Source organism: Lonchura striata, chromosome 11 (genome assembly GCF_046129695.1).
Source record: "Lonchura striata isolate bLonStr1 chromosome 11, bLonStr1.mat, whole genome shotgun sequence".
NCBI classification, from domain to species: Eukaryota; Metazoa; Chordata; class Aves; order Passeriformes; family Estrildidae; genus Lonchura; species Lonchura striata.
The window spans coordinates 21,075,835-21,091,336 of NC_134613.1; the positions used below are offsets into that span (position 1 = coordinate 21,075,835).

The window sequence follows — 15,502 nt, forward strand, 5'->3', positions numbered from 1 at the left end:
TGTTTCTTGAAGTTTTGGGTGCAGAAATCTTGCTGTCCTTTCCTTGCACTTTTCTAGACAGCTTAAAAAAAGTCAAAGGATGGTTATGATTAGAAAGAAAAAAAAAATGTATATGACTATGTAAATGCTCTGGAATGAAATTAGATAAACCTGTTAAACATTATGACCCTGGGCCAATAAAATTTCCATCAATTTTCAGATGTCCTACATTCAAAAGAGAGGAGTGACTTGAGTGTGCTTTATGTTCCTCAAAGATAATTTACCTTATGGTGCTGTACCATGAAAGAAAAGACTTGTTCAAAGAGAAAGTGACACATTTTCTGCAAAACTTCACACATTAACTTAAAAAGGTTCCAAAAAAGACTTTCAAAAGGATAATTTACATTACTGAAGAGTTGATTTGGAGTCTACCACATTTGATTAGGAACTGGTATCAGCTGAGACTTGCTGCATTAAATTTCTCCTGAAGTTTATAGAAAATTTGGTCCTGAGCATTGTCCCTGAATGTGTTTTTTGTGTGCATGACAAGTTTGCTTGCTTAGGAATACTGCTGGTGCTGCCTGCTTGTGCACTTGGACTGCAGCAGTGTGTGGCCTTTGTGTTTGTGGTGGTGTCCCTCGTGCCACTGCTGCTGCTGGTACTAATCCTGTCACTGTCAGTGGGACTGATGTCACACAAGTGTTACCAGCACAAGCAGGATTAGCCTTTCACTCACACTGCATTATTTGCCCACTGGAGAGTTAATCTATTGCACTGTTTCCTAAACAAAAGTTTAGGAATTCCCAAAGGTTTCCAAGTGTGTTTTCTTAGATGTTCTCTGTAAAATTGTGAAGACTTCAAAGACTTCATTAAAAACAAAATAGGGTTTCAAATAACACTTACGTTCAACAATTGGAAAAGGAGAGCAAAATAATAAATTTTGATGAATTGTTTCATCCTTAATTATACTGGTAGCATGAATCTTCATTATAGTGTCAGCTAGCATTCTGTTGGGAAAGCTGGCAAAGTTCAGCTGAACTAGGATGGGATTTCTGCAGTGCATCATTTTACTGCCTGTTCACTGCTTTCTGTGCAGCAGACACTGCACTGCCAGGGAAAGACAGCTCTAAATGGCTCTTAATTTATAAAAAGGAACCATTTAAGATATGACTTAGCTTCTACTTGTGCAGAATTTAAAGATCTGCATTTAAAAAGAGCTTTTGAGTTTAGATGACAGTCATTTATAGAAATTACTTCAGAGTGGTTGCCCTGGCATTTCTCCTGGGTCTCCATTCACAGTGTCTGGTGTTAAAAGTACTGTCAGTTTTTTCAAAATTCCATGGATATCTAGGAAGATACTCTTGACAATATCCTAAATCAGTTGCTAAAAAATATCTTTCCTGCAGCTACAGAAGAGTTGGATGGTAAATGTTTGCTGTTATGTGTCTGAACAACCCCACTGTTCTATTACATTTTAATTCTTAAGAATGATTCTTTGCTGTGTCTTCCTTAATTGTGATTAAGAGCTGGAAGAAACAATGCAATTAATAGCATATGTTGATTCATTATGCATTTTTAATGGTTTTGTTCCACAATTGTGTTCTCAGTGTTCATTTTTAAGATTTGCCTTATAGAAATCAAATTTTAAACTAACTGAAGTGGTGTGCATTTAAGATTTAGATTTAAGCCTCTAGTCTGATTGTAGAGATTCTTCAGACTCTGATAGAGGTTGAGCCTGTGCTGTGGTTTATCTGCACTGGGATGGGTAAGGTCTTAATCTCCTAAGTACTTGTGTTAATAAATCATGGCATAATTTAATAATGACAACCACTCTGCTTTTCTCTGGTATGGTCATGATTGTTCAGTGAGTTTTAAAAAACTATCTTAAGGGAGGAGATGAAAGAGAATGATAAAAATACATGCAGCCAGTGAAGATATCAGCTTTAGCTTCCTGAAGAAATCAGGCAATACAGGACTGATGATGGAAAATGGGCATGAGGTGAAGCATGGAAATGGTGTCCCTTGGAGATGGGAGAAGCACCCTCTGTGCAGTGGTACTCTGGTAGTGTGGCTAACAGTCCTTCCTTTGTGCTCAGCAAACACTCCCAAATCGCTGCCACCCTTGGGTCAGCTCCTGAGCTTTGGCCTCAAGGCTGTGTTTGATTTGCCACTGCTGAGGGGGCTTCCATCAGCCTCCTCAGCTGTTGTGAGAACTGCTCAGAGCTGACTCAGCTGAACTTGATGTGAAGTAAAGGGAAAAATTTGTCCAGAATAAGCATGTTGAAACTGAAATATAATAGCAAGTGTCTGGAAGAAAATGCTTTGTGGAATTCTCTTAATGTCATATTTTGAATATACTTTAGATAAGATTAATAAGTGGACCAGTTTCTGCCTAATGCAGAGTATTCAGTATCTGCATTCTGGGGTAATCAGAATCCCTGAGAGGTTCTGCCTTTCAGAGAGGAGCTGATTAAAGAGTTGCAGATAAGTAAAAAGAGATTTAATGTTCTAAAGTTCTCTTGAGGGCTTGTTTTCATTTAAATGCACAACATTTTTTTGTTCTGCAAATTGTAAATCTTGTAGCTGCTGTCTTTAACAGTTTCTTGGTTCATTTATTTGGCTCTGGTAAATGCAGCTTTGAACATGAAGTAAGTTTTGTGAAGTTTTCTACTATTTAAATGTAGTACTTAAATAATCTAAATTCTTGAGGGCCATTTGGAAATGTGTGACACCAAAGATGTTACTGGAAGAAGTCAGCACAAACGAAAGATGTTATTTTATTACATTACATTAGTTCATGTAAGAGCTTGACTTAGACATGACACTGTGTTTTCACAGTAGCTGAACTTTAGTTTTTCAGAGATTTCTCCTTTTGTTTAGTGAATTGGTATTTCATTTTAACTTAGAATTGTAAAGTTAGTTCTAGAGGCATGTACAGTCAGAAGGAAATGTTCTGAATCTTTCTGAATTCTTTCACTCACAAATTACTAACTAGATAGTTCCCCTTTGTATCTGGTGCTCATAATGCATATGATACTTCAGCTCCTTTCATTCTTGAGAAATAATATTTCTCTTTGTATAATAGTTATTGTGTCATTTGAAAAAAAAAAAAATCCAGTGAGATGCATTATAAAAATTGTTCTTGAAGAGTCCTAAAGCCAAAGTTCTCTGTTTTGCTGTTACCATTTCGATTTGGTTTGACTTTAGCCTTGGAGTCTTTTGATGTGTAGTGGTGGCTTTTCAGGTTTACATTTTGGTCTTATAGCTGGAATGCATGCTTGGGGAACAAATGACTTAAAAGGTGGATTATACTCAAATCTGGAGTCAAGTTTCTTATTTGACAAGGCTTAGATTTTTTTCCCCATTATTTGAGAGGTACTTCTCTTTAGAAACAGCAAGTTTTGTACCATCTTGTTCTAAGATTTAATTAAAAGTGAGGTTATGTTTACTCAGCACATGCTGGAGTTAATTATAGATTTACTGAAATGAAAAGCTTAATGTTTTGCCAAGTCAAGAGCAAAAGCTAAGTAATTAAAGAAGAGGGTATGGTTTGTGATCCCAGCCCATCTTTTGGCAAAATTCCCTTTAAGAAGAGGGAAAAAAAATCAGCAGTTGTCTTTACATGGGCTAGACCATGGTTCCCTTTGTGTTTGTTGTTCAGGAACTTTAAAAACCAAAAGCTGAGTGCATTGACCAAGAAAAAAAGTGACCAAATAATAGCAAATTTCTTGTAAGGAAGTGGGATTGGTGTTTGTTGGAATGTTAGAGGGAAGTGCAGGTGGTGGAGCAGCCGTAGCTGAAGGGGTGCAGGTCTGTGCCAGAGTCCAGGGCAGGTTCGTGCCCCAGCAGAAGGAAAGTGTGGCTTCCACTGCAAATCCACATTTCTGTCTTGTCTCTGGAAGCTCCTGCAGCTTGCATCCACTTGTTGCCTTTTGCTTCCTTTGGGCAGACTGAAGGAAAATGAATTTGTGTGCCTTTGGTGTATTTAAAGTGCAAACTGCTGCAATGTTAGGGGAGGTTAACAGCACAGAGACCCTTCCTTTCAGTTCTCTTCAAATCCTTTTCCTTTTTAAGGCAAATTGTTTTAGAAATATAATCAGTTTAAGACTCATTAAAATACATTTGTAGGCTTATAAAACTTTCTCTTCAAAGCATTTGAGAAAGATCCTGTGAAGCTGATAAGGGAGTGTTATCCTCATTTTACAGAGTGGAAAAAAAGTGTTTTTAACAGAAGTGATTTGCTCCAGGGCACAGCAGGAGTCAGTGTTAGCCAGAAATAGAACTTGGGTGTTCCCATTCCATTTGTTAAGACCACACCTTTTTGAGGCTGATCATATTTAATGTTAGGGAGGATTGAGTCTTCCCACCCATTATTAGGAAATTAATAATTATCTCTCCATAATGAATAAGCCTCTAAGTTAATAGGAAATTAATAGCGGTAAGATCAGTGAGTTCTTGTAACTAACTGAACCAGCTTGTGCTTCCAGAAGGCTGGAAGAGTTCAGGAAGATAAATTTTGAAATACGTAACTTTTATAGATAAATACTACATAATTTTCTCTTGCATGGTAACTTCAGTGTAATGACAAGGAGGGTTCAGTCGTTACTAAAATTATAAATCAAACTATAATTGTTGATTGCTGCTTTGTCTATTTATACAGTAACCCTTGGAATGTTGAGTGATTATCACAAAGTCTGCTTTGCTTTGGAATTTGCTTTTCTAATTGGGGGCAGGAGAAACTTTCAGATATGAAAACTGCATATTCATTTCTCTCACTTTTTTAATGTTGCTGTGAAGTACAATATCTGTATTTACTATTCATACCAATATTTAACTGGTAAAGACTTCTTGAATACCCAACTTAGAATTCTGAATAGAGCTCAATATAAGGGATTTCAGTAAATCTTAAGTAAAGGCACATAAACACGACTTCTTCCCTCCCTTCTTTTCACAGTAGATTTCCACTGATGGGTACAGCATGCCAGTAATTCAATTCTTACTCTAGACCCTGGCATGAAAATATGTGGTCCTAACTCAATTTTTTAACTTGTGCTCCACATTTTGATTTAGAGGCTTCAAAATCAGGGGAATAAATTTGGCTTCTTACCTGCTCCCCGCAGATTTCCCTTCTGCTTTTATTGTTGTCTCTGGTTAGGGCAGATTGCCTTTGATAGTTAATAAAGCTCAGATTTTTTTTATATAATGGTTGTGAGTTGAAAAGCAAAGGCAGAAACTGATGCAGACCCTGTTCTTTTTTCCAAGTTGGCATAACCTTAGTCCACTCTGCTTTCCTAATTTAGTAACATGGATAAAAATATGCACGACGGGACAGGTTTGGTACGCCAGGCACCCATCCAGCAGCGTGGTGTTTTTAAGTAAATGGACTTGTGGGGATTTGAGGAAAACACAGATTAGGTTACATGAGCTTTGCACTCTGCAAGTATGTAACTATTTAAAGGAGCATGGCCTCCTAAATAAAAATGTTAATTATCATAATAATATGTTGTTTTCTGTGAAGGAGTTGATGCCTAATTATTAAAAACAAGGTTTTCTTTGCACAGATCTGTAAAATATATGCTCTGTTTAATCACTGAATTCTAACTTCAGTTTGCTGTACAAAACCAAGGATCAGTATACTAAGCTTTACATTACCTCCTATGTTCAACAACTAATTATAACTTTTTCCTAAATCAATGCAAAACTTACCCACATTTGCCTGCTACTGTGTTGTGTTTTTCACATCAGGATTAGTAAGGCTTTGGTAATTATACTGTATTAATCCAGAAGCACAATATAAATACCTGATAGTATCTCTAAGTCATTCCTTAGATTTCTAGGAGGAAAAGCTTTTAAATGTTTTGGGTTTGTATAAACTCCAATACAGCTCTATCCAGGCAGCCTTTAAGGACTGATTTTTTTTAAGAAAAAAAAAAAAAATACAGCAGGGGGAACAAAATGGCAACGTGGATGGGAAATGATTGGGGTTGAACTTTGAGACTGCCAAAGGTGACCAAAGCACAGGGCAGTGTATTGTACAGCTGCTATTCCTTATGGATTAACTTCATTGCACGTCCAAACACAGGGGTACCTGTTTAATTAAAGGATGTTGGTTGCTTCAGACTTTATAACAGTCTGCCTTGCTCAAACATTTGGTTTGGGTTAAAATCTCTGGAGGACTACTAGTACTTCTGAGTGCTTGAAATTTATGGGGAGGGAAGTGAAGACAGAGAATAAAAGAATTACACTAAATTCCTGGAAATTTTCCTTAACTGAAGTTTTTCCTGTATACCCTCACCTGTATAGAATGTCAGAATGAGTCATCTGTGCATAGAGCTGCTCACTGTCCTCTCTTTGTCTACTTGCCCCTTCTTAGTGTTATTTTCTTTTCAACTTCCCCCCTGTTGAGGGGTTTTAAAAGCTTCTTTGTTACTGTCGTACAACATTTTTCAGTGTACCACGGAAGGTTCATAATGTCACTGGATGCTGGTAACAAAAATAGTATAAACATAGTCAGAAAAATTCCAGACCTATATTTTATGGTTAAAAATGTTGTTCCAATATAGGCTTTTGTTCCAACACTTCTTCCAGATGGGCTTCTATTGGGTGCACTGGAACTGAAATATTTCCCGTAACTGTAGCAGAAATGACGTTAAGAAACAAAAAATCCAACAAAAGTATCTCTTTCAACAATGGCCTGCGGTATTCCTGGTATTCCTCATTCTGGTGGTGCACAGCAGGTCCTCAGAAATGCATGTGCGGAGCATGTATGTGTTGTAATTCAGTAATGTGAAAACTAATGGGAACCAGTTGGAGGAAGCCATCAGCATCTCTCATTGTAACATTTAAATTAGAGATTCAAATATTGCTTTGTGTACCAGGCTTATTGGACTAGAAAATTCTATCTTAAAATTTGCTATTCTAATTTTCAGCAATCACTGGAAAATGTATTTAGAAATTAGGCTCCTTTAATGAGCATGGGCTTAGTTAAAAAAAGAAATTGTGATATGGTTCAGTGTGTTACATTTTCAAGTACCTGCAATTTTATGAAACAGATTTTAACTTCTGTGGTCATTTCATATCAGAAAAAAAGATGAGGCACAAACTGAAACTGAAGCCTGGTATTGAGGCTTTATGTCAATAACTGGAAGCCTAAAATCCTGTTGTAGCACAAGGTAATGACCAAGTGTTTTGAGCTTTCCAATACTAGTTTTATAATATTTAGAGGTCACTCGAAATTGTAACATAACTTTATTGATTTTTATTCTTTTCTTCTTTCTTGCACATTTTAGCAAGATTATAATGATTTTGGCTCAATCTCAGGTTTTTTTGGTGATGCTTTTACTTGAAAAAAAATCTGTGCCTGATTGAGTTTTGACTGTATTTAAACATGAGCAGTATGCTGATGTAATTACTGAGTTCATTAATAGATCCAGGAGTGTCTGGCAGCTGGGTACTGTACATCATTGTCTCAGACATCCTTGTTTTCTTGGAATTCCTTTGTGTGATCTGAGCAGAGACTGACCTGTAAATGTTCCCTTTTTATGTGGCAATTCTTCCTGGCTGCCAGATTGTAGTGACAGATAGGGTGGCATCACCTGTCTGGACAGAGACATCTCAGAATGACACCACCTGAGTTCTGATCACTAATTACTTTATTAATAGATTGCTAAACAAACCTGATTGTAAAGGGTAACACTGTGTCCCTGTGAGGCTGCCTGTGCCTTGCTGTTGCCTGATTTTTTTATTTTCAGTTCTGATTTTATTCTCAATTCCAAATCCCAGATCCTCATGTTTTTCAGTTTGAAACTGGATTCTGAGAATGGGCCAATGCTGCCATTTGTTCCCTTCTGTTCCATGTGAGATTGTAGTGAAAGGTTTCCATGCATCAAACTCACAGAATCACCCCCTCCACCCGTCCCCGTTCCTTCCCTCCTTTGAAGAGGAGCTCCTAAGAAGCCTGATGAGGTGTAGGTGAAACCAGGATGGAGCAGGAAGAGCCAAAGTAATTATTCCGGTGGTGCTCCCAAGCCTGTTGAGCTTCTGGCTTAGCAGTGCTCCTGAAAATCAGAATCCTTGCAGGGACACGTCTGTTGCTGAGCTCTGGGCCATGGGCTTTCCCCGTAGCTGTTCCCCTCGAGGGCTCTCAGATAGGAGATAAAGGAGTTGGAGCTGCTTCTAATGGGGCTACTTGGATGATTCTCACATTCCTGAGAGGATGGGAGCAGATTTAACTGGATTCTCTATTGTTCAGAGATTTGGTGCTGCCTCTCAAATCCTGGCTGTTCTGCTAGCAGTCCTTGATTTCTCAAGTGACTGTAAGCCTCGTTTCTCCAGGGGTTTTCCTCTTGTTTGTGGGGGTAGGCAGGAATTTTGAAGATGTTAGAGAGTGCTTTAAGTAATCCTGACAACCATTCATCTGAAGATTAAAACTCTGTGAAGATGTTGGAGGTCTTAATATGGGTGTAGAAATGTGGTAGTTAGGTTGCATGTTCATATGCCTTTTTATTAAATAACGAGTCTTAAGTACAACTCATTTCAACACAGTTCATTAAACATAAAATTGCATAACATTTTTCTAGTAAACTCAATTTGAGATTTCTCAGTGAATTGTTAAAATACAGATTTTTTTTTTACAGGGAAAGACTTGCATGTCCAAGTAACTTCCAGACTTTGCTTTTAAAAGCTAGTTACGTGGTATATGCAAAGCAATAAATTGAAAGGAATTTAAGATTAAATATTGATTTTAATACTAGGGTGAGAAACGGTCTTGAGATGACAATAAAATGAGTAATAGGGTGATGTGGAAATGCTGCTAGACAGACAGATAGTTGATACAGTAATGTACCAAGTTGTCATTCAAACATCTGACAGAAGAAGTGACAACCTGAAATTTTTAGGGTATATGGGAACTGAGTCTGCCATGGATAGATCTGCTGCTTAGGAACCGAGGGTTTGGAAAGGAAGTCTTCTGACCTTTGAATGTCTCCCCAATGTCATGCAGAGCCAGGGGCCACGAGGCAAAAGTGGGAAGTTTATACAGCAATATATAACTTTAGAGAACATTAAGTTGTCATTGCTGCTTTGATCAGTGATAGAATATACTTTGATAAAACTCAGATAAAGGGCTTCAGGCTGTAGCATCAAAACAATGCGTTGTGTTCCTTTTAGTTTGAAAAATGTATTTCTACAGTCTGTTTTTAAGAAGTGGAATGTGCTCATGAGAACTGATTAGACCTGGCACAGAGACCCAAATAATGAAGGTCACATAGAATTGTTTCTTACATTTTGATTGTTTGAAAACCTGGGTTTGAAATTTATGGGGCGGTCTCATTGTGACACAGTTATATACAAGAGAAAAAAATTCTTCTGCAAGTGGCTACAGTTGTGTTTGAATTCAGTTGTTATTCCATTTGTGGTGTTTATGTGAATTTATTATCTGCATAGCAAATGAGAGGAAGAAGTAGAGGGTCTTTGGTTGCTTTTAGTCAATCTTATTCCTGTGGAGTTGAATCTAAGGTGTAGAAAAACAGACTACCAGAAATGCCATTTTACAGGGATGCAATTCTGTGTATTCCTGCTTGGAGTGTTTGAAGGTCTTAGTTACATAAATGTATCTAAAACTCCATAGACTATAAAACCTAACATTTCTAGCTGTTTTAATTATATGAGTTATCAAGTAGGCTGTAAAGCTTAATAGATCATTACTCTGTTCATAGCTCTGGCAAATCCCCTCCCACCCCCAAAATTCATGGTGGCATCTCTGATAATCTTGGTAAATGAGAAAGTGTGATGGCTCGTTGCTTGTCTGGCTGCTTTGCTCTGCAACTGTCATCAGGACTGGTGAAAATTCATGTAATCTCTTTTGTGTTTATTATGATAAAGCGTGTTGAAGATATTGTGGGGGATTTAGTTTGCTTTTGTGTGTTAGAAAAAGCTCAACCTAACCCAAGAAGGAATCTTTGGGATCTTTTACCTTTATTCTTACATTAAAAAAAAAAAAAAATCTGCATCAAAAGAAAATTCATGTAGGTTATTGTAACTTCTTTTAAGGTGTCATTTCCCTGCTTTTGAAACTTCTTCCCTCAACATGCTGAGTCCTTTACTGAGAACACAGCAAAGGCTCCTTGGAATTTGATACCAGGGTTTTTCCGGGCTGGGGCTGGCAGCAGTCAGGTTCTGAGCAGCGCCCTTGGGGCGGTCACGAGGCGGATTCTCCGCGTTGTGCAATGCGTGCATCAGCCTGTCTCCATCGGGGGAGCAGCAGGATGGCACTTCTGGTTTAGTCTTTTCCCTCTGACTGGTCTTAGAGCAGCCACTTGTTACTGAGGACATGCTCTGAGAAATGAACCTCAGCTCAAGTAATCGCATAGTGCTTCATCTCAGACCTGCTTCCTAAGTAAAGGAATGGAATAAAAAGTTGGTTTGTAACTCATCTGTCATCACTGAATTCTTCTGCTGATTATCTGATTGTAAAGATAAGCCTTTACTGATTGCCTGGCTCAAACACATGTGAGATATATGAACCTCTCGCTTCTGCAACTTCAAAACAGATGCTCTTTAAAATACTTGTAAAAGTCTTCGGGCTAGAGCTGTTACCCAAAAGTAAAACTGAACTTCAAGAGAGTTTTAAGGGCGTCTCCCATAAACATTTGCCAATAGCTGTTCACACGGGTGAAGACAGATGTGTATTGATAAGGCTGAGACCAAACCTCGGAGGTGGGGTCGTCTTTTGAGAAAGATGTTTCCCATACAGATGGTGTTGAGCTTTCTGTAGTATGAGAACTTCTTTAATATCAACAGTCTGTTCAGTGGTGTTTAGTCAGGCTTTCAGAGAACCTCAGCTTTGAACAGATACTAAACTGCAGGTGTTTTTTCCCTGAAATTTTTCATCAGTTTGTAAATGTGCGAAAAAGAAATGGTGGTAACTGCTTTGCAGTTTCCAGGTTTACTTCAGAAAGGCCTTAGTGATTTCAGTGGGCTGGACTGCCAAGGATCTCTAACTTTGTTTTGCTGCAGTGACTTATTTTGGGAGGGTTCTAAGACAAGTTCAAGTAATGCATACAAGCAAAACCAGCTTTTCAGGGGGATTATGTCTATGCTAGCTGCCTTTACTGACATTATTTTTTAAAAAATTTATCTGTTAATTCTAACTAAACTAATTTGCTAGTAATTTCCATGTAAAACTTCTTACTAATTTGAAATTTGTGAATATTTTTTTGTGGTTGCACTAAATTAACATTTGTGATAGGAAAAAATAAGTCTAGAAGCTTGTTTTTTATAGTTTCTAGAGTTAAGTGTTAAAAGTTAACTTACTTCCCCCTTAAACTCTAAAGGCTTTATAAATAAAGTTTATCTGTGAATGTAGGTTTTTGTCTCTTTGGTTTCCTTGGTTTTTTTCCTTTCTTTCCCTAAGCTCTCCCTAACGGATGTACAGTGATTAGCAGTATTAACAGGTAGTTGATTTTACTTGTGCATTAAGCAAATGCAATTTACTAGTAGGGATTGAGTGCTCAGGGAAGCTTGGAGAACAAAGTCATTCAGTCTTTGAAAGGGAACAAACACTAATTGTTAATGCTGTGCAATAGAAGAATTTATAATATATTGATTTCCATTTTGACCACATTGACCATGTATAATTTAGTTTTCTGCATATCACTGTGAGAGAGTTAAATTACTACTTGTTATTGACGTCCTTGTTTTTACTCAGCTGCTCTATTAAATGAATGGAGGGAAAATAAAATGCATCATTTACTGACACTAAATCTAAATGGAAAAAGTCTGTAAAGAGAATGGGTAGAACGCGAGTTATGATGTGAGATTAACCTTCCTGTGGTTCATGTCACACACACAGAGTTTGATACCTGTATTTCAGTTAACTTAATGTTATTGCAGTGGTATTTAAAATAAAGACCTGTGTTTGCCTTAGCATTGTCCAAATCTGCATTATATTGTCATTCTAGATGGAAGGCTTTGATGCCAAGCAAGTGCAAGTGTACTCTAGTTGGTAATTATTTAACATTTGAAAGCTTTATGAACTAAGACTATTTATTTGTGTAGGTAAAGGAATGCAGTTCAAAATTACTTGAGTGGGGAGTTTGGAGTGTAATTGCAAGCCTTACTTGTCTACTTTGTGCTGATTTGAAACACTAAACAGCAGAAACTGTCACTGATTAAGACAAAGCTTGCAGTTGTTTTCAGCACTTATAAAATCAGGACAATGCTGGTGTTGCTTGAAGTCAGATGTCTTCTTTTTTACTGATAATCTTAGCTCAAAACTTTTAGTAGTTGGTCCATAGCATTTTTCATGTAGTACCCATGTCACTCCTGCCTCCTCTTCTTGGCTGGTGAATTCTCCAGGCTGCTGAGTTCAACAGAGACAGCTGGGACAGTGAGGAGGAGCGAGAGAATCTCCTGGTGCTGCTGCTAGAAAAGGATATCTGGATCTATAGTTTTCATGGCTATTATAGTGGGAATATTTCCTGTAAGGTTCAGCCAGTCCCTCCCCAGTAATTACTGTTGCAGTTTGTAGTAACTGCCAGTGGCCTGGAAGAACTCTTTATTTTCATAGGACTTAAGACATTCCTTAAAAAACCAATTTTTTTAGTAGTTTTCCTTAAAAACTAGCATTCCTTAAAAAACCAAATATAGTGACTCCACTGCTGCAAACGTGGCTCCAAGTGAAAGATCTCCCTTTGATTCATTTCCTTATCCCACACAAATTTATAGTTCCATCTTTTTATTATCAAGGCCAAATTTGACCCTCAGGGAAGGGTGTTCTGTGGTGTCTCCCAATAGTACAATGAGTGAGCCATAAATTGCCTTGCTACAACAGTACTTTCCATTGAAAGATAAAAATTGAACCTGGGCCTATTGCTTTTGTTATGCATTTAGTGGAAAGGAAGAAAAAAAACCCTAACTAACCTCAAGAAGAAGAAAGATGTGTCTGTTGTGAGTTGGCTGGAAACAGTTGATAGCAACAGTCACAACAGATTGGTCTTTGTGTGGATTATTTAGACACCAGTGCAGTAATGAGTTAGAAGCCACTAATCTGTGTTTGTCAGAGAGACTACTCTGTTGTGTTGATCTCAAGTTGTTCCTTGGACGAAGAAAGGAAAAAGCTGTCCTAAAATTTACAGCCAGGACCAGCCTTGTCTCTGTGGCTTCCTGAGCTGTCCTTAATCTCTCCTTAGGATGCTCCTTTTGTTTGCCTTGGTTTCAGTACTGGTTTGTTGTATTTAAGGAGCCATCTTCAGCTGTCTGGCATCATGAGTTCAAATCATCAGCTCTGTATTTTACACACCAAGTTTTTCTGGAAGGCTTTTTCAACCCCCCTTTCCATGTATTAATATTAGTGCACATTGAATGGTGGACAATGTGCAGTAAAGATAGTCAGACATAAACAAAACAAGAGAAACATAACAGGTCTCATGCTTTATTCATGTCACTTCTGTTTATGTTCTTACCACCCAGAAAAAGGAAAACAGCTGCTCCTCAACAGAAAGATAACAGCAGAAAAACTCCATAAATAAGAGACTTTTTCTGTAGAGCGCTAGCAGAATTTTTCGTGCAATATATTTGATAAAGTACCATTTTGACTCTTTATGCTTAATTTTGGTTGCTGTAGTCAAAAATTGAGGTATCATTTAATAAAACCATAGAATAATATTAATACATTAATTTTACATCTTTGTTTGTGTAACAACAGTACCTTGCTATGGGGCAGTGAAATAGGCAGAGCACACAAGAGCAGAATGAAAGGATAGGTTGTCTTCTGAAAAAACAAACCAACCAAACAAACAAAAAACCCCAAACCAAGAAAACAGCAAACCTGATAGTTTCATGGCCTTGAGTTACCTTTGTGCATAAACAATTTTTTCCTCTCCCTGTTCCTCTTGCCCTTCCTCCCACCTTTTCCACTTTTCTCGTGTATGATAATTTCTGGTATTTTTATCATCTGGTTAATTCTAACTATTCTCATTGAAACCATCTAATTGTGGACAAAAATGTAATTCCAGACCTGCACTGAGAGGAAATACAGGCTAATAACCACTGTGGATCTGTGCTCTGTGTGTGTGCTGAGAGAAGCACAGAGTGCTGGGCCCAATGGCATTCAGACAGCTGCCAGTTCTGTTAACTGAAGTTTAATTGTGGTGTAAGATGGGGAACCACTGACCTTTAGAAGAATTTGACTTAATGAGACCCTCATACCTGATGTCTATTTTCAGCCATTTTTAGCTGACCTAAAATTACTGTTTAGCAAGGTTGGACTTTATGGAGCCACTTTTCTCACCTTTGCTTGTGAATGATGGCACAAAATAAATAAAGATTGGTACTAAGTTTGCATGTGACATTTAGCAAGGTTGAGGGGAAAAAAAGATTCTATTTTGGTATGTTCAGTAGAAGTATGTATTTTTCACTTGGTTTTGAGCTTTGTCTGCTTCTTAAGTGTTTTGGAGGAGAGTCAATGTAGTTTATGGCTGAAGTAGGTGAAACCAAGAATTGGGAAGAGCTTTGAGGGGTGTTACATGACTATGTTCATTCACAAGGACTGTTCTGCCCCAGAAAAATCTTTTCCCTTGTTCTTTGCAGCCAGAATATTTGTGTGAAATGCAGCCATAAGTATTGCTTTGAAATTAATAGATTGAAGTTTGATCAGCTGGGATAGAGGCTTTCTTCTTCCATAGACATTTTATGAGTTTGAACTCACTGGGTACCTTATTTAAAAGTGAGTTATTCATAATAGAGGTGCTGCAGTATCACAAGATGTCTTCCAGTACCTCCTTTTTTTTTTCTTCCTTTAAAAAATGAAACAAATATTAGACTATGTGGGAGAAATACAAGGAAAATCATCTTCAGGTCTGTTAGACTTTACAGAACACTTTTCAAGCTCTCCTACCAACAGTATGGAGATGCAACAGTGTCAAAATGTAAATGGGACAAAATTTGCCTGCCCCTTTCATTGTCCTTAGATCTAATGATATCAATTTCAGTTATGGTTAAACTTCCTTGTTTGTAGATGGCACAGGTCTACCTTAAGTGTCAGTTTGTGCTAGAAAATTTAATTTTTATAGGCTATGGAATGTGAGCTGTGTGGTAGGACAGTAAATGTAATTTAACATATAATGGGCTATTTAATTTATTTTAACCATTTTAAAGTCTATTTAAGTCCTCCTGAGACATTCCAGAGCAGATCTAAAGGAGATCTCCATCAAGTTCTCAGCAATTTAGACTTCCTGTCCGTTACAGTTTTCAATTGATAATAGTATACACTTCAAATTCATGGCACTTGGATTTTTTTTTTAGTGGGACAGGTAGTAAGTTCTGTTAAGTATGGAAGACTTCAAGCACTTTTCCTCACTGGTGCATGGTTTTCAATAAGGAAATGCATCTTGTGCTCAGGTTCATGGAAGTTGATTAAAACATTATTTCAAGAGCGAAGTAGGGTGAAATTTCCCTATTACCCTTTGGAAGGGAACAAGTATATCCAGTCCCTCTCCTCCTTCACTGTTTCAAGCAGAGCCTT

General features: G+C 37.6%; 1 protein-coding gene across 6 annotated transcripts in view; it reads left to right on the plus strand.

Moving 5' to 3' along the window:
* Nucleotides 1-15,502, plus strand: part of LRRC28 (leucine rich repeat containing 28) — a 51,264-nt gene that overhangs the window by 10,674 nt on the left and 25,088 nt on the right. The gene's annotated exons all lie outside the window — the stretch shown is intronic.